Raw genomic sequence first — 21,466 nt, 5'->3', positions numbered from 1 at the left:
TTGGTAAGTGGAAATTGGTAAGGAAACATTTTTATACTGTGCTGAAATTTATTGTCACTTGTCACTATGGAAACTCTTTCTTTGAGGAGTTTGTTCGGGGTATCTTCACCACGGACGGAAGCACAAGGAGTTGCTCCTCAACCTGAGGTACCTACTGAAAATATCTTTTATGAAATTCCTTTGGGCATGCTTGAGAAACTGCTAGCTAATCCTTTTACAGGAGATGGATCTTCACATCGAAACTTTAATCTAATCTATGTAGATGAAGTTTGTGGTTTATTTAAGCTTGCAGGTTTGCCCGAGGATGAGGTGAAGAAGAAAGTCTTTCCTTTATCTTTGAAGGATAAGGCGTTGACATGGTATAGGCTATGTGATGATGCTGGATCATGGGGCTACAATCGGTTGAAATTGGAATTTCATCAAAAGTTCTATCCTATGCATTTAGGTCATCGTGATCGGAACTTTATTTATAACTTTTGGCCTCGTGACAGAGAAAGCATAGCTCAAGCTTGGGGAGGCTTAAATCAATGCTATATTCATGCCCCAATCATGAGCTCTCGAGAGAAATCATCACTCAAAACTTTTATGCTTGGCTTTCTCATGAAGATCGTACCATGCTTGACACTTCTTATGCCGGTTCTTTTATGAAGAAGGATATTGATCACAAGTGGAATTTATTGGAGAGAATCAAACGCAACTCTGAAGATTGGGAGCTGGATGAAGGTAAGGACTCAGGTATGAATTTCCAGTTTGATTGCGTTAAATCTTTTGTTGAGACAAACACTTCTAGAGATTTTAGCGCTAAATTTGGACTTGATCTGAGATAGTAGCTTCTCTATGTGAATCTTTTGCTGCTCATGTTGATCTTCCCAAAGAGAAGTGGTTTAAATGTCATCCTCCTGTAGAAAGCAACGTAGCCAAAACCAATCTAGTTGAGGATAAAATCATAGCTTTTAGTGACCCTGTTGTTCCTTGTGCTTACAATGAGAAACCACCTTACCCTGCTAGGATAAAGGATTATTCTAAAGCTCCAACTGTGATACGTAGGGGTTACATTAGACCACTTGCACACCCTGAGGAGATTAGAGTTGAACCTAGTGTTGCTATTATCAAAGATCTCTTAGCCGAAGACATAGACGGGCATGTTATTAAATTCTATGAGGACTCCGCTAGAATTGCTAAACCTCACGCGAAAGACAAGCCCAGACCTCTAGTTGGCCTGCCCGTTGTTCCTGTTAAGATAGGAGATCACTGTTACCATGGTTTATGTGATATGGGAGCTAGTGTTAGTGCAATACCCCGTTCTCTATATGATGAAATCAAATATGAGATTGCACCTGCTGAGTTAGAACCATTTGAAGTCACTATTACGCTAGCTAATAGAGACACTATCTGCCCTTTGGGAATTGTGAGAGACGTAGAAGTCCTGTGTGGTAAGACGAAGTATCCTACTGATTTCCTCGTTCTTGGTTCTGCACAAGATAGCTTTTGTCCCATCATATTCGGTAGACCCTTTCTCAACACTGTCAATGCTCACATTGATTGCATTAAGCAGACTGTCACCGTAAGTTTCGAGGGTGTGTCTCATGAATTTAACTTCTCCAAGTTTGGTAGACAAACCCATGAAAGAGAGTCGTCTGGTAGAGATGAAATCATTGCTCTTGCCTCTATTGCCGTACCTCCTACGGATCCTTTAGAGCAATATCTGCTTGAGCATGAAAATGATATGCATATGCAGGAGAGAGATGAGATAGATAGAATTGTCTTAGAACAACATCCTATTCTCAAGAATAATCTGCCTGTTGAACTGCTTGGGGATCCTCCCCCACCAAAGGGTGATCCTGTGTTCGAGCTTAAACAGTTGCCTGATACTCTTAAGTATGCCTATCTTGATGAGAAGGAGATTTATCATGTCATTATTAGTGCTCTCCTCTCAGAGCGCGAAGAGAAGAAGTTACTAAAAACTCTGAGGAAGCACCGCGCTGCTATTGGATATACTCTTGATGATCTTAAAGGTATTAGTCCTACTCTATGTCAGCACAAGATTAAAACCGATCCTGACTTTAAACCAGTTGCTGATCATCAAAGGATATTAAATCCTAAGATGAAAGAGGTCGTTAGAAAACAAATATTAAAGCTTCTGGATGCAGGAATCATTTATCCTGTTGTTCATAGTGATTGGGTAAGTCCAGTACATTGCGTACCCAAGAAGGGAGGTATCACCGTCGTTCCTAATGATAAGTATGAACTAATCCCACAAAGGATTATTACCGGCTATAGAATGGTGACATACTTCCGGAAACTGAACAAGGCAACGAGGAAAGATCATTATCCTTTGCCGTTCATCGACCAAATGCTAGAAAGGCTATCAAAACACACACACTTTTGCTTTCTAGACGGTTATTCAGGTTTCTCGCAAATACCTGTTGCACAATCTGATCAAGAGAAAACCACTTTCACCTGCCCTTACGGTACCTTTGCCTATAGACGTATGCCTTTTGGCTTATGTAATGCACCTTCCACCTTCCAAAGATGTATGGTGGCTATATTCTCTGACTTTTGTGAAAAGATTGTCTAGGTTTTCATGGATGACTTCTCCGTTTACGGGTCTTCCTTTGATGATTGCCTCAGGAACCTTGATTGAGTCTTATAGAGATGCGAATAAACCAACCTCGTCTTGAATTGGGAGAAGTGCCACTTTATGGTTAATGAAGGTATCGTCTTAGGACACAAAATCTCTGAAAGAGGCATTGAAGTTGATAAGGATAAGGTTGATGCAATTGAGAAAATGCCTTGCCCCACATATATCAGAGGTACACGAAGTTTCCTAGGTCGTGCTGGTTTCTATAGAAGGTTCATTAAAGACTTCTCTAAGATTTCTAGGCCTCTTACCAACCTCTTGCAGAAGGATGTTCCTTTTGTTTTTGATGAGGATTGTGAGGAAGCTTTCGAAATACTTAAGAAGGCTTTGATAACCGCACCTATTGTTCAACCACCTGACTGGAACTTGCCCTTTGAAATCATGTGTGACGCTAGTGATTATGCTGTTGGTGCTGTTCTAGGACAAAGAGTTGACAAGAAGTTGAATGTCATTCACCACGCCAGTAAAACTCTAGACAGTGCCCAAAGAAACTATACCACTCCGGAGAAGGAATTTTTAGCAGTCGTGTTTGCATGTGAAAAGTTCAGATCTTATATAGTTGACTCCAAAGTACCTGTTCACTCTGATCATGCTGCTATTAAGTACCTTATGGAGAAGAAGGATGCTAAGCCTAGGCTGATCAGATGGGTTCTCCTGCTACAGGAATTTGATTTGCACGTCGTTGACCGAAAAGGTGCTGATAACCCTGTAGCAGATAACTTGTCTAGGCTAGAGAATGTCCTTGATGACCCACTACCTATTGATGACAGCTTTCCTGATGAGCAACTAATTGTCATCCGCACTTCACTTAGTGCACCGTGGTATGCCGATTATGAAACTATATCGTAGCCAAATACATACCACCCAGTTTCACCTATCAACAAAAGAAGAAATTCTTCTTTGATTTGAGACACTACTTTTGGGATGATCCTCACCTTTATAAGGAAGGAGTAGATGGTGTTATTAGACGTTGTGTGCCTGAACATGAACAGGGACAGATCCTACGGAAGTGTCGTTCCGAAGCCTACGGAGGACACCATGCTGGAGATAGAACTGCCCATAAGGTATTGCAATCAGGTTTCTATTGGCCCACTCTCTTCAAGGATGCCCGTAAGTTTGTCGTGTCTTGTGACGAATGCCAAAGGATAGGGAACATCAGTAAGCGTCAAGAGATGCCTATGAACTATTCACTTGTCATTGAACCATTTGATGTCTGGGGCTTTTATTATATGGGACCCTTCCTGAGTTCCAATGGGTACACTCACATCTTAGTTGCTGTGGATTACGTTACTAAGTGGGTAGAAGCTATCCCCACTAGAAATGCTGATCACCACACCTCTATTAAGATGCTTAAAGAAGTCATATTCCCAAGATTTGGTGTCCCAAGATACTTGATGACTGATGGCGGTTCACACTTCATTCGTGGTGTTTTCAATAAGATGCTAGCTAAGTATGATGTCATCCATAGAGTTGCATCTCCTTATCATCCTCAGTCCAGTGGTCAAGTTGAGTTGAGCAATAGGGAGATCAAGTTGATCCTACAAAAGACCGTCAATAGATCTCGAAAGAACTGGTCTAGCAAACTTGATGATGCACTATGGGCTTATACGACTGCTTATAAGAATCCCATGGGCATGTCACCGTATAAAATGGTTTACGGTAAGGCCTGTCATCTACCTCTTGAGCTGGAACACAAAGCTTATTGGGCAATCAAAGAGCTCAACTTTGATTTCAAACTTGCCGGTGAGAAGCGGTTGTTTGATATCAGCTCGTTAGATGAATGGAGAGCCCATGCATACGAGAATGCCAGGTTGTTCAAGGAAAAGGTTAAGAGATGGCATGACAAACGAATATAGAAACGAGAGTTCAATGTAGGTGATTATGTCTTGCTATACAATTCTCATTTGAGATTCTTTGCAGGCAAGCTTCTCTCTAAATGGGAAGGTCCCTATGTTGTTGAGGAAGTATATCGTTCCGGTGCCATCAAAATCAATAACACGGAAGGAAATTTTTCTGGAGTGGTAAATGGGCAAAGTATCAAGCATTACATCTCTGGTACTCCCATAAATGTTGAGACCAATATCATCAATGTCATAACTCCAGAGGAGTACATAAGGGATGTTTATCAGCGTGTTTCAGACCTTGAAAACGAAGATGTATCTGTTTCGGCAAGAAATTGGACTCTGATACTTTTCCAATAGGAAATTTCCTCAGTTTTGGAATTTTTGGAAAATTAGAAAAATAGAAAGCAGTCCGGAGAGCAAACGAGGAAGCCACAAGGGCCCACTCCGCCACCACCCCCTGGTGGCGGTGGGCAAGCTTGTGGGCACCTCGTGTGCCTCCTGGACTCCGTTTTCTTGCGGAGGACTCCTTCTGGCCCAGAAAAAAATCAATATATAGTCACCCGAAGGTTTTGATCTCTGTATCGCGTAGTTTTCCTCTGTTTTTGTTTCGAGCTTGTTTCTGACACAGATCTAGGCCAAGATGTCTTCTCAAGATTCAGAGGGAGAGAGCTATGTGGCTGACTACCTTGCTAGCCCCAAGTTCTATGGGGACTTGGAACCATATGGCTGGACCACTGATGAGGAAGAGGACTATGAGCCCAAGGGGAAGGAGTAAACGAGTTCCGATGAAGATGAGGCACCTCTACCTCAACCTGCAAACACCCATGTGGAGTTCAAGAAGTCAAGCCTCCCTGACCATAGGAACAAGCCTAAGACCTTGTTTATCCCTTCTCGTTTCTCGTAGGAGAGTAAGAAGGAACTTTGCCATAGAGTGTTTAAACTTGAGGAGGAAAATGACGATCTAAGGGAGCAAAACCTTTTGCTCAATTGGAAATTAGACAAGCTCAAGACTTCTCCAACAATACCACCATCACAACCAAAGGAAGACAACTGAGCATTGGTATAGACAATCCCCTTGGCTTCTGCCAAGCTTGGGGGAGTTGCCCTGGTATCGTATCACCTTTATATCTTTTGCTTTTAGCTTTGTTTTAGTTCTTTCCTTTTCAATTTTTATTTCTTATTTTAGAGGAATAAGTCTTTAGTTTTTAGTTTGAGTCTTTTGCTTTTGTCTCTCCCCCGATGTATTCGAGTTTACGAGCTATATAATAAAGAGTTCTTAGTTAAGGGCTTTGCTTTGTGCCATGATCAAAAAGTATGAAAAGAACGATAGCATGAATGATCATGAGACGATCTTATGGAAAGTGATAACTTCACTTATGACAAGTATGATGATTGAAACTTGTTGAGAATAAATCAACATAGACATTAGTCATTGTTGCAATTAATAAGAAGTAATAAGGAAAGAGAGGTTCACATATAAATATATCATCTTAGACACTTTTTACAATTGTGAGCACTCACTAAACTATTACATGCCTAGGAGTAGATGTTGGACAAGGAAGACAACATAATGAATTGTGTTTGCTTGGTTCCAAACAATGTTATATGATTAGAGATCCCCTAGCATGTGATGATTGCTTCCACCTCATATTAGCCAAAACTCCCGCACCAAGTAGAGATACTACTTGTGCATCCATAAACCTCCAACCAGTTTTGCCATGAGAGTCCACCATACCTACCAATGGATTGAATAAGATCCTTCAAGTAAGTTTTCATCGGTGCAAGCAATAAAAATTGCTCTCTAATATGTATGATCTATTAGTGTGTGGAAAATAAGCTTTGTACGAACCTGTGATGAGGAAGACATAAAAGCGACAGACTGCATAATAAAGTTCTTTATCACAAGAGGCAATATAAAGTGACGTTCCTCCGCACTAAGAGGACACGCATTCAAACCTCAAAAGCGCATGACAACCTCTGCTTCCCTCTGCGAAGGCCCTATCTTGTACCTTTACTTTTCACCCTTGTAAGAGTCATGGTGATCAGCACCAATTCCCTTTTTGCCTTTGTCTTGGCTACCGTCACATGCTTGGGAGAGATCTATATTCATATATCAACTTGGAGTTGAGTACTCATGCTTTATTATAGTTGACTTTACCCTTGAGGTAAACCGTTGGGAGGCAAAACTATAAGCCCCTATCTTCCTCTGTGTCCAGCTAAAGCTTTGACACCATGAGTACCACGTGAGTTATAAAAATTGTGGAAAACAAAAGAGATGGTTGAGTATGTGGGTTTGCCTTACAAGCTCTTATTTGACTCTTTCTGATGTTGTGATAAATTGCAATTACTTCAATGACTATGGACTATTGTTGGTTACTTCTCGGTAAGGTTTTTTGCTTCATGCTTTGCTTTGTGAAGGGATTGTTACTTTCCCATAAGAATCTTTATGATAAATTGATGTTCTGTGTGTGATCATGATGCCCTCATGTCCGTATTATGTTTTATCGACACCTTCGTCCCTCAACATGTGGACATGTTTATGGAACTTGGTTTTCGCTTGAGGACAAGCGAGGTCTAAGCTTGGGGGAGTTGAGACGTCCATTTTGCATCATGCTTCCATGTTGATATTTATTGCTTTTTGGGCTGTTATATTACTTGTGGTACCATATTTATGCCTTTTCTCTCTTATTTTGCAAGGTTTATTTGAAGAGGGAGAATTCAGGCAGCTGGAATTCTGGACTGGAAAAGGAGCTAATCCTAGTCCACTATTCTGCACATCTCCAGAAGTCCTAAAAAGTTACGGTAATTTTTTCTGGAATATATTAAAAATACTGGGCGAAAGAACTACCAGAGGGGGCCCACCAGGGCCCCACAAGCCCCCACTCCGCCACCACCCCCTGTTGGCGGTGGGCAAGCATGTGGGCTGCCTGAAGGCCCACCAGCCCCCCTCTTTTGCTATATGAAGCGTCCTGGTCTGAAAAAAAAATCAATCGGGAGCTTTTTCGTGGTTTCGCCGCCGCCACGAGGCGGAACTTGAGCAGATCCAATCTAGAGCTCCGGCAGGACGATCCTGCCGTGGAAACTTCCCTCCCATAGGGGGAAATCGTCGCCATCGTCATCACCAACACTCCTCTTGTCGGAGGGGAGGCATCTTCATCAGCACCATCTCCTCTCCAATCCCTAGTTCATCTCTTGTAACCAATCTTCGTCTCGCAACTCCGATTGGTACTTGTAAGGTTGCTAGTAGTGTTGATTACTCTTTGTAGTTGATGCTAGTTGGATTACTTGGTGGAAGAGTTTATGTTCAGATCCTTGATGCTGCTATTCATTACACCTCTGGTCATGATTATGATTATGTCTTGCGAGTAGTTACTTTTGTTCCTGAGGACATGGGATAAGTCATGCTGACAATAGTCATGTGAATTTGATATTCGTTCGGTATTTTGATATGATGTATGTTGTTTTTCCTCTAGTGGTGTTATGTGAACGTCGAATACATAACACTTTACCATACTTGGGCCTAGAGGAAGGCAATGGGAAGTAGTAAGTAGATGATGGGTTGCTGGAGTGACAGAAGCTTAAACCCCAGTCTATGCGTTGCTTCGTGAGGGGCTGATTTGGATCCACTAGTTTAATGCTATGGTTAGACTTTGTCTTAATTCTTCTTTTTTAGTTGCGGATGCTTGCAAGAGAGGTTAATCATAAGTGGGATGCTTGTCCAAGTAAGGGCAGTACCCAAGCGCCGGTCCACCCACATATCAAACTATCAAAGTAACGAACGCGAATCGTATGAACATGATGAAACTAGCCTGACAGAAATTCCCGTGTGTCCTCGGGAGCGTTTTTCCTCCTATAAGACTTTGTTCAGGCTTGTCCCTTGCTACAAAAGGGATTGGGCCACTTGCTGCACCATTGCTACTACTTGTTACTTGTTACTTTTTGCTCGCTACGTTTCACCTCGCTACACAATCACTTGTTACCGCTACTTTCAGTGCTTGCAGTTATTACCTTGCTGAAATCCGTTTATCAGAGCCTTCTGCTCCTCGTTGGGTTCGACACTCTTACTTATCGAAAGGACTATGATTGATACCCTATACTTGTGGGTCATCACATACCAACCAAAATTTTGATTTATCTCTGTTTTAATGCTCAAGCTCTGGCACCTGTGCAAATCAATGCTTCCCTCTGTGAAGGGCCTATCTATTTTACTTTTCTGTTGAGTCGTCCTCTTCTTATAAAAAGCACCAACTGTAGAGAGCATAGTTGTCATTCTGAGTGTAATGTGCATTGTACCAAAGCACCATATTGTCTTCTGCATGATTGTGGTATTACTTATTCTGAAAAATTTATTTCTAGTCTACTTTAATACTCCACAGGAGCGTTTGCATTTATATTTTGCTTCACTCTTGGGGGCTAGCGAGATACCACTCTAGTATATCCAAATCATGTGCATTGTGATCTTGTTATGATTTTCAATTACATATTGTTCATTCTTAGTTGTTTGAAACTCTTCACATGATCGAATGATTGATTCGTGCATTGTCTTTGTAGCATTACTTCAATACTTGTTGGACTTGTTCGTAGTGCATGTTTATATACATCTGATGAAGCAAAAGAGTTTGTCAAAGTCTTCTTTGTCGCGTTCAGTTCGTTGAACTGAATTGCTTGAGGACAAGCAATATGCTAAGCTTGGGGAGTTGATACGTCTCAAATGTATCAACTTTTCGAAACACTTTTGCTATTGTTTTGGCCTCATTCTGGCATGATTTGAATGAAACTAACCCGGACTGACGTTGTTTTCAGCAGAGCTGCGTGTATGGTTTTCTTGTGTGCAGGAAAATGGATATTTAGACGTCCCAGAAAATTCCCATAAAAATAGAGAAAATCCATGCACTGGGAGGGACCATGGGCCAGAGGGGAGCCACAGGGCCCCCAGGCGACCTGCTGGCGCGGCCTGCCCCTGGCTGCGCCGGGAGGCCGCCTGGGTGGGGCCCACCCCCTGTGATGCCCTACTTCGGCTCCTATTTTTACCCGTGACGGAGAAATCCCAGAACAGAAGTCGTTTTGCAAGTTCTCAACGCGGAGCCACCGCCACCCTCGGTTCTTCTTCGGGAGAGCTAATCCGGAGGCTGTTTTGGCCTCCGGAGAGGGAAAATCGTCGCCATCGTCATCACCATCACCACTCCATCATCCTTCCATGGCTTATCCCATCATGTGTGAGTAATTCCCTGCTGTAGGTGAAGTGGATGGGAGAGATTGGATGAGTTAGATCATGTAATAGTTTGTTAGATTGTTGGGGGCATGTTGCCTATCATCTACTATGGTATTTATCATCTTTGCTAGTACTTGTTACTCTTAATGCTTGTCACTTTGGGCCTGAGTGCCATGATTTCAGATCTGAATACCTTATGTTTTCATGAATATATTTGTGTTCTAGATCCTATCTATGAGTAGTATCACCTACTATAGTCCGGAACCGACGATCCCAATGGTGACATCTTGGGACACCAAAGGGGATGTGCTATAGTTTGAGGATTCCATGTATTCATTGATTGTTAATGCTTTGTTTCGGTGCTCTTTGACAGGAGCACCTTAATCTCCATAAGTTCCTTTTGGCCCCGTTGATAGCGGGATGGTAGGACAATAGATGGTGTGCAAGTTCTTATTGCAAGCACGCACGACTACTCCTAATGTTTGATATATGCCTAGATGATCATTACTTTTCTATGTGCCTTGCCCCAAGTTGAATACATGATATCTCTCATCCATGACCAACCATCCATCTCCTTAGCCTACAGTGTTTTAATCCTGCTGGTCACAAGTAGCTTTACTTTCGCTGTTTTACTTTCGTTGCTTTGCCACTATTATTTCCATTGCTACCATCACCTCCTTTTCACCGTTGCTACTAATATTTCGTTGCCAAGCAAGTATCTTTCAGGTGCGATTGAATTGACAACTCAACTGCTAAAGCTTATAAATATTCTTTGGCTCCCCTTGTGTCGAATCAATAAATTGGGTTAACTTACCCGCGGAAATTGTTGCGATCCCCTACACTTGTGGGTTATCAATCCTACACAAGTGTCACTCTGAGGCCTACGGAGGACATCACACTGGAGATAGAACAACACACAAGGTATTACAATCTGGTTTTTATTGGCGTACTCTCTTCAAGGATGCTCGTAAGTTTGTCTTGTCTTGTGATGAATGTCAAAGAATTGGTAATATTAGTAGACGTCAGGAAGTTCCTATGAATTACTCTCTAGTTATAGAACCATTCGATGTCTAGGGTTTTGATTATATGGGACCTTTTCCAAAGTCCAATGGGTATACTCATATTCTAGTTGCTGTTGATTATGTTACTAAGTGGGTAGAAGCTATTCCAACCAGGAGTGCTGATCATAACACTGCTATTAAAATGCCGAAAGAGGTTATTTTCCCTAGATTTGGAGTCCCTAGATATTTAATGACTTGTGGTGGTTCACACTTTATTCATGGTGCTTTCCGTAAATTGCTTGATAGGTATGATGTTAATCATAGAATTGCATCACCTTATCATCCTTAGTCTAGTGGGTAAGTAGAATTGAGCAACAGAGAAATTAAATTGATCTTGCAAAAGACCGTTAATAGATCTAGAAAGGATTGGTCTAAGAAAATTGACAATGCATTATGGGCTTATAGAATCACTTACAAAAACCCTATGGGTATGTCTCCTTATAAATTGGTTTATGGTAAAGCATGTAACTTACCTCTAGATCTAAACATAAAGCTTATTGGGCAATTAAAGAGCTTAACTATGATTTCAAACTTGCTGGTGAAAAGAGGTTATTTGACATTAGCTCACTTGATGAATGGAGAACCTAGGCGTATGAGAATGCTAAGTTGTTTAAAGAAAAGGTTAAGAGATGGCACGATAGAAGGATACAAAAGCGTGAATTCAATATATGTGATCATGTCTTGCTATACAACTCTCGTTTAAGATTTTTTGCAGGAAAACTTCTCTCTAAATGGGAAGGGCCTTACATTAACGAGGAAGTATATCGTTTCGGTGCCATCAAGATCAACAACGTTGAAGGCACAAATTTGAAAGTGGTGAATGGACAAAGAATCAAACATTATATCTCAGGTACTCCCATAGATGTTGAAACTAATATTATCAATACCACAACTCCGGAAGAGTACATTAGGGAGACCTATCATAATGTTTCGGACTGCAAAAAGGAATAGTTATGTGTTACTGTAAGCAAACTGACTCCAAAACTTTTCCAATGGAAATTTTGATCAGTTTTGCAATCTTTAAAAAATTAGGAAAACTGAAAGCAATCTGAAGAGTGCACGAGGAGGCGACAAGCCAGGAGGGCACGACCTACCCCCCTGGGCGCGCCCTACCGGCTTGTGGCCACCACGTGCACCCTCCAAACTCCGTTTTCTTGTGGAATACTCCTCCTAGTCGCCAAAAATTCATTATATAATCTTTCGAAGGTTTTGACCTCCACATCACGACAATATCTTGTGTTTTTGTTTTGAGCTGTTTCTGTAACAGATTTAGATCAACATGACGTCTTCAAGTACTCTAAAGGACAAGTTCTTTGAGATGGTCATCAACCCCTACCTTGCGGAGGTGCTGCAACGCTCTCAAACCATTGAGATGCATGAGGGGGTGCTGCACATCCGTGATGTTGAGGGGCCAAAGCAGATCGGAAGCGTGGAGACAATGCTCGAAGCAATGTAGCAACAAGTCTTCAAGTGCCAAGGGATGGTGGAACGAGGACTTAATGCCAATCACCTGATGATCGTGGAGTTTACCCATAAGCAAAAGCTAGAAGACAAGGACCTCTGGGATCACTTCTTCAACATTTACGAGAAAATTGATCACCTCCAAGCCCAGATCTATGACCCGCAAAACCAAAACTGTGAGTATGAACACAAATTTAAGAAAATGAGTTTGGCTGCAGGCTTTAGGATCCCGGACACTAGTTCATCTTTTCATGATGGTGAGCCCATGCCTTGGAAGACGGAGGACAAACCTTCAACCTCACCAACAACTCCAACATCACCACCTATGAAAAAAGACAACAAGACACATGGGTATAAGCACTCCCCTTGGCTTGTGCCAAGCTTGGGGGAGGTGCCCCGGTATCGTATCACCATCACACCTTTTACTTTCTTCGTTTTTCTTCGTTCGATCCTTTTGGTTATATCTTAATCTAGTAGAATAAAGTTTTAGTGTGATCTAGCTTTGAGTTTTTCTTTATGTCCCCCCTAAGTAAGCAAGTCCGAGAGTTATATAATAAAGAGTAGTTTTGAGTCGAGGGCTTTGCTTGCTGATACGTCCCAAACGTATCTATAATTTCTGCTTGTTCCATGATCTTTTGGGTGATATTGTTATATGTTTTGCTACACTTTTATATCATTTTACACATATTTGGGCTAACCTGCTAACTCAGTGCACCCAGTGCCAGTTTCTGTATGCTGATGTCTATTTTGCGGGGGCTTTTACCCAATTTTCCGAAGCCCAAAAAATTCCAGGAAAAATATATAAAAAATAGGCGAAACAGAAGCTTCGGGATCACCGAAGATGGGCCAGAGGGGGGCCACGGGCCGTCGAGGCGACCTGCTGGCGCGGCCTACCCCCTGGTAGCGCCAGGAGGCCGCCTGGGTGGGCCCCACCTCCTCTAGTGCCCTCCTTTGGCCTATATTTACCCCTTGGACGGGAAATCCTGATTCTGGAACCCTTTTCTCCAAAAGCAATTCCGATCTTCGCCGCCATCGCCAACAAGTTTCGGGGTACCAGAATTCCTGTGCCAGCACCCTGCCGGGATGGGGAAGTGCCCCCGGATTCATATCCATCGACGTTGCTTCCTCCCTCCATGAAGAGGGAGTAGTTCCTCCTCGGGCTGCGGTCTTCTACAATAGCTATGTGGTTAATTCTATCTCTCATGATGTGATCTCGATTGTGATCACGGGCTATGTTAATCTAGGGTGATCCCATGATGTTTCCCCTTCTTCTATGTATTGGATTGATGTACTCACTTGATCTTATCTAGTATAATCCCCGAGACCATGGTGACAGCGGTGTTGGACATGGATTAGATGAATATTTTCATGAGTGATTTCCTCTTTTGTGAATTGATTGAAGATTGAGAGTCTCTTGGTGCTTGTCTTTGACTATCCTTGAGATACGTTGTGGTGATTGTGGTACCCTGTTTGGATGGCCGTGGTGATATTGGGAAATCCATAGATGAGAACTACGAACTCTGAGGTGTGCTATTGTAGCCCTACGTAATTCTCGTCCTCTTTTGATCACAAAGGAATGACCTCCGAGTACGTCTCCGTTGCATGTTTTAGTGGAAATATCATGTGATTAGACTATGTTAACATTTTTGGGAGTTGCCACTAGTGCAAGTATGAAGTCTAGGCCCAGTTTCTCACCATTGTTACATCGTTTGCTCACTTTTGTCACTTGCTACCTTCTGTCATTTTTATTTCAGAATTATATTACCTTACTTTGCCACACCTATCACCCATATTTCACCATCTCTTCGCCGAACTAGTGCACCTATACAACTGACAATTGTATTAGGTGTGTTGGGGACACAAGAGACTTCTTGTATCTTAATTGTAGGGTTGCTTGAGAGAGACCATCTTGAACCTATAGTTCCTTGAGTTCGATAAACCTTAGGTCATCCACTTGAGGGAAATTGCTGCTGTCCTACAAACCTCATTGCTTGGAGGCCCAACATAGTCTACAAGAATAGAAGCGTGCATAGACATCAAGCTATTTCTGGCGCCGTTGCCGGGGAGGTGAGTGCTTGAAGGTATATCTTTAGATCTTGCAATTAAATCTTTTCGTTTCTTGTTTTTATTTTCACTAGTTAGGCTTAATGGAAAACAACCAAAATATGGGAGAGATTTATAAACTTTATCTTGAACTAGGACATGAAGTGTTTAAGAGAAAATTAAAAACCTATGGAACTTCATTATTTGCATTACAATTGTGATGGTGGAAATGTTATTAGTATGCTTCCTTTGAATATCAATATTGCTAATGAAATGGAAAGCTCTAAGCTTGGGGATGACGGGTTTGATGAACATGATATTTTTAGTCCCCCAACTTTTGAGGAGAAAATTTGCTTTGATAATGATAGTCCTACTCCCACTATTACCAATAAGAAAGATTATGCTTATGTGGAGAGTAAGAGTACCTTTTTGCATGTGGATCATGGTAACAATGCTTTATGCGATACTTATATTGTTGAGTTTATTCATGATCCCGCTGAAAATTATTATGAAAAGGGAACATAAGCTTATAGATATTCCAATAATATCAAGTTCCCTCTCTTTATGTTGAAGGTTTTGAAGCTGCAATTGTTTTGCCTTCCTATGCTTATTGCTTTGTGCTTCAATGAATTGTTCTATTGCAATATTCGTATGCATAGGAAGCATGTTATACTTAAATGTGTTTGGTATTTTATTCTTGATGCTCTCTTTTGTTCTACAACTCTTATTCCTACGAGAGCATCATTAAAATCTTAAGCCCATCTTTATGGCTATAAAGAAAGAGATCTAGGGAGACAACCCTTGTTATCTTTACTTTGAGTTTTTACTTTCAGTTTTTAGTGGTCTTGATGTGTGTTACTACTGTAGCAACATCATTGTATCTTTATTTTTAAGATTTGTGCCAAGTTTTAGCCTCTGATTGCAAGAAAGTTCAGAAGTTGTGACATGCTGTCCAGAAACAGATTATGTGTGCTTGACAGAATAATTCACCCAAATTCACCAGATCATCCTTTTGATATTTTTTTTTTGACAGTATGACCTATAAAATTGGCTTTCTGGCGCCTCTTCTGATTTTTTTGATTTGAGTTGCAGAAGTTCCCCGAATAAATTATTTACTACCTGCTGTTCTGTTTTTCACAGATTCTGCCATGTTTTGCGTTTCATCATTTTGCAAATCCTAAGCTTACTTTTTATTCGCAAAACCCTTTTTGCAATCATGAGAAACAATATTTTTTCATGAAAATCTTTATTTCCAGCAGGTAATGAATTATTTTATTAAGGGTACTAGCCACTCTAATCAGCTTATGATGAGTTTCGTATGAAGGGAGTTTTCAAGTATGCGATGGGAGATGATGAAAGAAGATACAGAAGTGTCAAGCGCTCAAGCTTGGGGATTCCCCCATGCACCCCAATAAATATTCAAGGAGACTCAAGCGTGTAAGCTTGGGGATGCCCCCGTGCATCCCCTTCTCTATCAACAATCATCAGTTCGTCCATCTCCATGCTATATTTTTATCACTTCATATGTTATGTGCTATGCTTGGAGCGTCCCTCTCTTGACTTTTTAGTTTGTTTTAGTTTTGCTTGCTGTTCACAACAAGTCGGAACCTATCCTACCTTGTTTGGTACAAAAACACACCGGATTCCACTCTAGAACACAACATAGGTTTTCATGTTTATCTTTTTTGTGTGTTCTTCATCTTTCTATAGCTAGTGTCATGCTTAGGTCTTAGTTTTCATGCCTATCTTTTTAAGAGCTTTTATTTTGCTTCTAGAGCTCTCTTGAGTTATCATGCTCATCTTGTTTAGAGAGTTGGCTCGTTGCGCTGAGTTGTGTGTCTTGCATGAGTAGGTAATTGAGGGTGCTATTTAAGTATAGTAGTAACTTGCAATAGTTTCGAGGTATTTATTTGAGTAATATTGGACTATTGGTGCCAAGAGCTTGACCCTATTAGTGAAAGGTGTTGTATTTTGGGAAATCCATGTGTTTTTAAAAACTAAAAATTGTTGGGAACTCTAGCTACTAAATTGATCGCTAACCTCTGGAGGGGTTGGAATATATAGAGTACCCTCACGTTACCATGAGTCGAGGATGCGCAAGGATAACCAAACCCCCAAACACTCCTCCTCGGGGTACTTGTTTCTTTGTGAATTTCCTAACTAGATAGAGAGTTATCGATAATAAGTGTATGAGTTCTTCGGACTAATGTGAGTATTCGATTGTTGGCACTTCCACTATCCATATTTTGCTAGCCTCTTCGGTACCGTGCATTGCTCTTTCTCACATTGAGAGTTTGTGCAAACTCCACCGATGCATCCAAACCCATGACATGATACGCTCTGTCATACATAAGTGTCATTATATCTTTCCTCAAAACAGCCACCATACCTACCTATTAAGGCATTTCCATAGCCTTTCCGAGATACATTGCCATGCAACATCCACCATCTCATGACTTGATCTTCATGTCATACATGCTTTTGTTTGATCGATGAGCCGCATGATAGTTGGGCCTTGCCCAAATTATTGCTACATGACGCGCTAGTATCATTGCATATCCTGCTACACTGGCATAGGCATACATTTGCATACATCATGATAGTTTTCACTTGTCTTTATGTTGAGTACTTCTATTAAAGTGTGATGATCTTCTTTTTATTCATGTAAAACATAGAGTGTTGCCCTTAAGTGAGGAAAAGATCCCAAAGAGGACAAACAAAAGATCCCAAAGAGGACAGATGAGAGATAAAAAGAAAGAGCCAAAGAGGCCACAAAAAAATAAGAAAAATAAAAAATAAAATAAAAAAATAATATAAAAGAGAGAAGAGGGCAACACTACTATTCCTTTTGAAAGATCCACACTCGTACTCCATTGCTATATTTGTACTACATGGAGATTATCATTCAGGCATAACTATGTGGGGACCCTTACACTATAGAACTTTGTTTGCATATTCCAATGATGAGCCTCCTCAAATGAGCTCTAGGTCTTCATGAGAAAACAATTTGGATGCACCCCACTAGTTCCGTTGGAGAGCTTACCTTAGCTCGTATGTGCATCCGTTACATGGCAATCCCTACTCCTCACATCTTATCTATCATTTGGCTTTCTATCTCCTATGGTTGTCCTCATTGATGTGAGGTTTTCACACCTTTTTGTCTTCCTTCCCCATCATTATTCTATTTTCCATCCTAAGTGCCAACATATCTTGCTTACGCTCATCCATTGCATGAGTGCTCAAAGTCGAAAGGTAGAGGATCATTTTGACTTGTGCCTGACTAGTGGTCTGGCGACGAGTCAAAATATGATTCCGAAGGAGACCAAGTGTGAGGTTTAGTAGATTGAGTTCTCAATTAAAAAAATATATAGTATGATATCAACCCATCTCCCACTTCTTGCACGCAAACACCATTTAGAGACATTCGTGTCACGGACAGCGAGAGCTCTTGCACCTTTATGTTCTTACTTTGCTAATTTCAATACTAGATATAGACTCTTGCTTGTTATTGTCTTGACTTGAATTGCATATCTTACTTGCTTTACTTTGAAGTTAGTATATGTGTGTTAGCATGTCACCACAGAAATTATTGTGTTATCATTTATCTACTCGAGGATGAGCATAAATTAAGCTTGGGGATGTTGATACGTCCCAAACGTATCTATAATTTCTGCTTGTTCCATGATCTTTTGGGTGACATTGTTATATGTTTTGCTACACTTATATATCATTTTACACATATTTGGACTAACCTACTAACTCAGTGCACCCAATACCAGTTTCTGTTTGTTGATGTCTATTTTGGAGGGGCTTTTACCCAATTTTCCGAAGCCCGAAAAATTCCAGGAAAAATATATAAAAGATCAGCGAAACAGAAGCTTCCGGATCACTAAAGATGGGCCAGAGGGGGGCTAGGGGCTGTCCAGGCGACCAGCTAGCACGACCTACCCCCTGGCCACACTAGGAGGCCGCCTAGGTGGGCCCCACCTCCTCCGGTGCCCTCCTTTGGCCTATATTTACCCCTCGAACGGGAAATCCTGATTCTGGAACCCTTTTCTCCAAAAGCAAATCCGATCTCTGCCGCCATCGCCAACAAGTTTCGGGGGACCAGAATTCCTGTGCCGGCACCCTGCTGGGACGGGGAAGTGCCCCCGGATTCATCTCCAACGATGTTGCTTCCTCCCTCCAAGAAGCGGGAGTAATTCCTCCTCGGGGCTGAGGTCTTCTACAGTAGCTATGTGGTTAATTCTCTCTCTTATGATGTGATCTCGATTGTGACCATGGGCTATGTTAATCTAGGGTGATCCCATCACGTTTCCCCTTCTTCTATGTATTGGATTGATGTACTCACTTGATCTTATCTAGTATAATCCCCGAGACCATGGTGATAGCGGTCTAGTGGACATGGATTAGAAGAATATTTTCATGAGCGATTTCCTCTTTTGTGAATTGATTGAAGATTGAGAGTCTCTTGGTGCTTGTCTTTGACTATCCTTGAGATACGTTGTGGTGATTGTGGTACTCTCTTTGGATGGCCTGGTGACATTGGGAAATCCATATATGAGAACTACGAACTCTGAGGTGTGCTTTTGTAGCCCTACATAATTCTCGTCCTCTCTTGATCACAAAGAAATGACCTCCAAGTATGTCTCCTTGCATGTTTTAGTGGAAATATCATGGGATAATACTATGTTAACATTGTTGGGAGTTGCCACTAGTGAAAGTATGAAGCGTAGGCCCTGTTTCTCACCATTGTTACACCGTTTATGCTCACTTTTGTCACTTGCTACCTTTCTGCCATTTTTATTTCAGAATTATATTACCTTGCTTTGCCACACCTATCACCCATACTTCACCATCTCTTCGCCGAACTAGTGCACCTATAAAACTGACAATTGTATTAGGTGTGTTGGGGACACAAGAGACTTCTTGTATCTTAATTGCATGGTTGCTTGAGAGAGACCATCTTCAACCTCTACTTCCCTGAGTTCTATAAACCTTAGGTCATCTACTTGAGGGAATTGTTGCTATCCTACAAACCTCTGCGCTTGGAGGCCCAACATAGTTTACAAGAATAGAAGCATGCATAGACATCACTTGCTTGCTATGATCTTGAGAAAAAGAAATAGAAAGAAGTATAGAATAAAAGCAAAAGAGCATACATAATGATCTTATGGGGAGTGATGACTTCACATATAAAAATTATGTCGATTGAAATTTGTTGTGCGTTGACAAACAAAGCTATATGTCATTGTTGCAATTATAAGGAAGTAATAAAGAAAGAGAGGTTCACATATAAATATATTATCTTGGACATCTTTTATGATTGTGATCACTCATTAAAATATTATATGTTAAGAAGTTTATGTTGGACAATGAAGACAACATAATGAGTTATGTTTGCTTATTTCTGAATAGAAGTTATATGGTTGTAGATCCTTCAACATGTGTCGTTGCTTCCACCTCATATTAGCAAAAAAATTCTGCACCAAGTAGAGATACTACTTGTGCATCCGAAAACCATTAACGCAATTTTGCCTTGAGAGAGTCCACCATACCTACCTATGGATTGAGTAAGATCCAGTAAGTTGTCATCGGTGCAAGCAATAAAAATTGCTCTTTAAATATGTGTGATTTATTAGTGCGAGGAAAATAAACTTTATACGAACTTGTGATATAGAAGAAATAAAAGTGACATAATGCATAATAAAGTTCTTTATCACAAGGGTCAATATAAAGTGACGTTCTTTTGCATTAAGGGATCGCACATCCAACAATAAAAGCGCATGACAACCTATGCTTCCCTCTGCGAAGGGCCTATATGTTACCTTTACTTTCTAGTACTTAGCTTTATGTAAGAGTCATGGTGATCTTCACCATTTCCTTTATTTCGCCTTTATCTTCCGGCAAGTGTCATGTGTTGGGGAATGATCTAGACAAATATATCCACTCGGATGTGGGTGATCATGAGTTAATATTGTTGACATTACCCTTGAGGTAAATAGTTGGGAGGCAAAATTATAAGCCCATATCTTTCTCTGTGTCCGATTGAAGCTTTGACCTCATAGGTACCGCGTGAGTGTTAGCAATTATGAAAGACCATAAGATGATTGAGTATGTGGATTTGCTTTACAAGCTCTTATATTGACTCTTTCCTACGTTGCGATAAATTGGAATTGCTTCAATGACTGAAATCATAGTTTGTTAGTTCTCAATAGAGTTCTTGATTCGTACTTTACCTTTGAATGAATTGTTACTCTAGCATAAGATATTCTATGTGAATATGTGTTGTTGTTCTAAAGATAACCGTGATGCCTTCATGTCCGTATTTTATTTTTTTGACACCTCTATCTCTAAACATGTGGGCATATTTATCGATCTCGGCTTTCGCTTAAGGACAAGCGAGGTCAAAGCTTGGGGGAGTTGATATGTCGATTTTGCATCATGCTTTTATATCAACATTTATTGCATTATGTGTTGTTAATATACATTATGGTACAATACTTATGCCTTTTCTCTCTTATTTTACAACGTTTACATGAAGAGGGAGAATGCTGGCAGTTGGAATCCTGGATCAGAAAAGGAGCAAATCTGGGAGACCTATTCTGCACAGCTCCAAAAGTCTTGAAAAGTTAGGGAGAATTGTTTGGAATATATAAAAAATATTGGGCGAAAGAAATACAAGAGGGGACCCACCAGGAGATCCCAAGCCATGGGGGCACGACCTACCCCCTTGGCCGCCCCCTGTAGGCTTGTGGGCCCCCTGGCAGGCCTCCGGTGCCCATCTTCTGCTATATCAAGGGTTTTGACCTGGAAAAAAATCATATCAGAGCTTTCGAGACGAAGCGCCGCCGTCTCGAGGCGGAACTTCGACAAAACCAATCTAGAGCTCCAATGGAGCTATTGCACCAGGGAAACTTCCCTCCTAGAGGGGGAGATTGAAGCCATCGTTATCACCAATGATGCTCTCATCGAGAGCAGGTAAATCTCCATCAATATCTTCATCAGCACCATCTCTTTTCCAAACCCTAGTTTATCTCTTGTATCCGATCTTTGTCACAAAACCTTAGATTGGTATGTGTGGGTTGCTAGTAGTGTTGATTACTCCTTGTAGTTGATGCTAGTTGGTTTATTTGCTGGAAGATTATATGTTAAGATCCTTAATGATTATTAATACTCCTCTAATTATGAACATGAATATGCT

Source organism: Hordeum vulgare, chromosome 7H (genome assembly GCF_904849725.1).
Source record: "Hordeum vulgare subsp. vulgare chromosome 7H, MorexV3_pseudomolecules_assembly, whole genome shotgun sequence".
Taxonomy (NCBI): Eukaryota; Viridiplantae; Streptophyta; class Magnoliopsida; order Poales; family Poaceae; genus Hordeum; species Hordeum vulgare.
The sequence above is the reverse complement of the archived record's forward strand: the minus strand, read 5'-3'. Positions refer to the sequence as shown.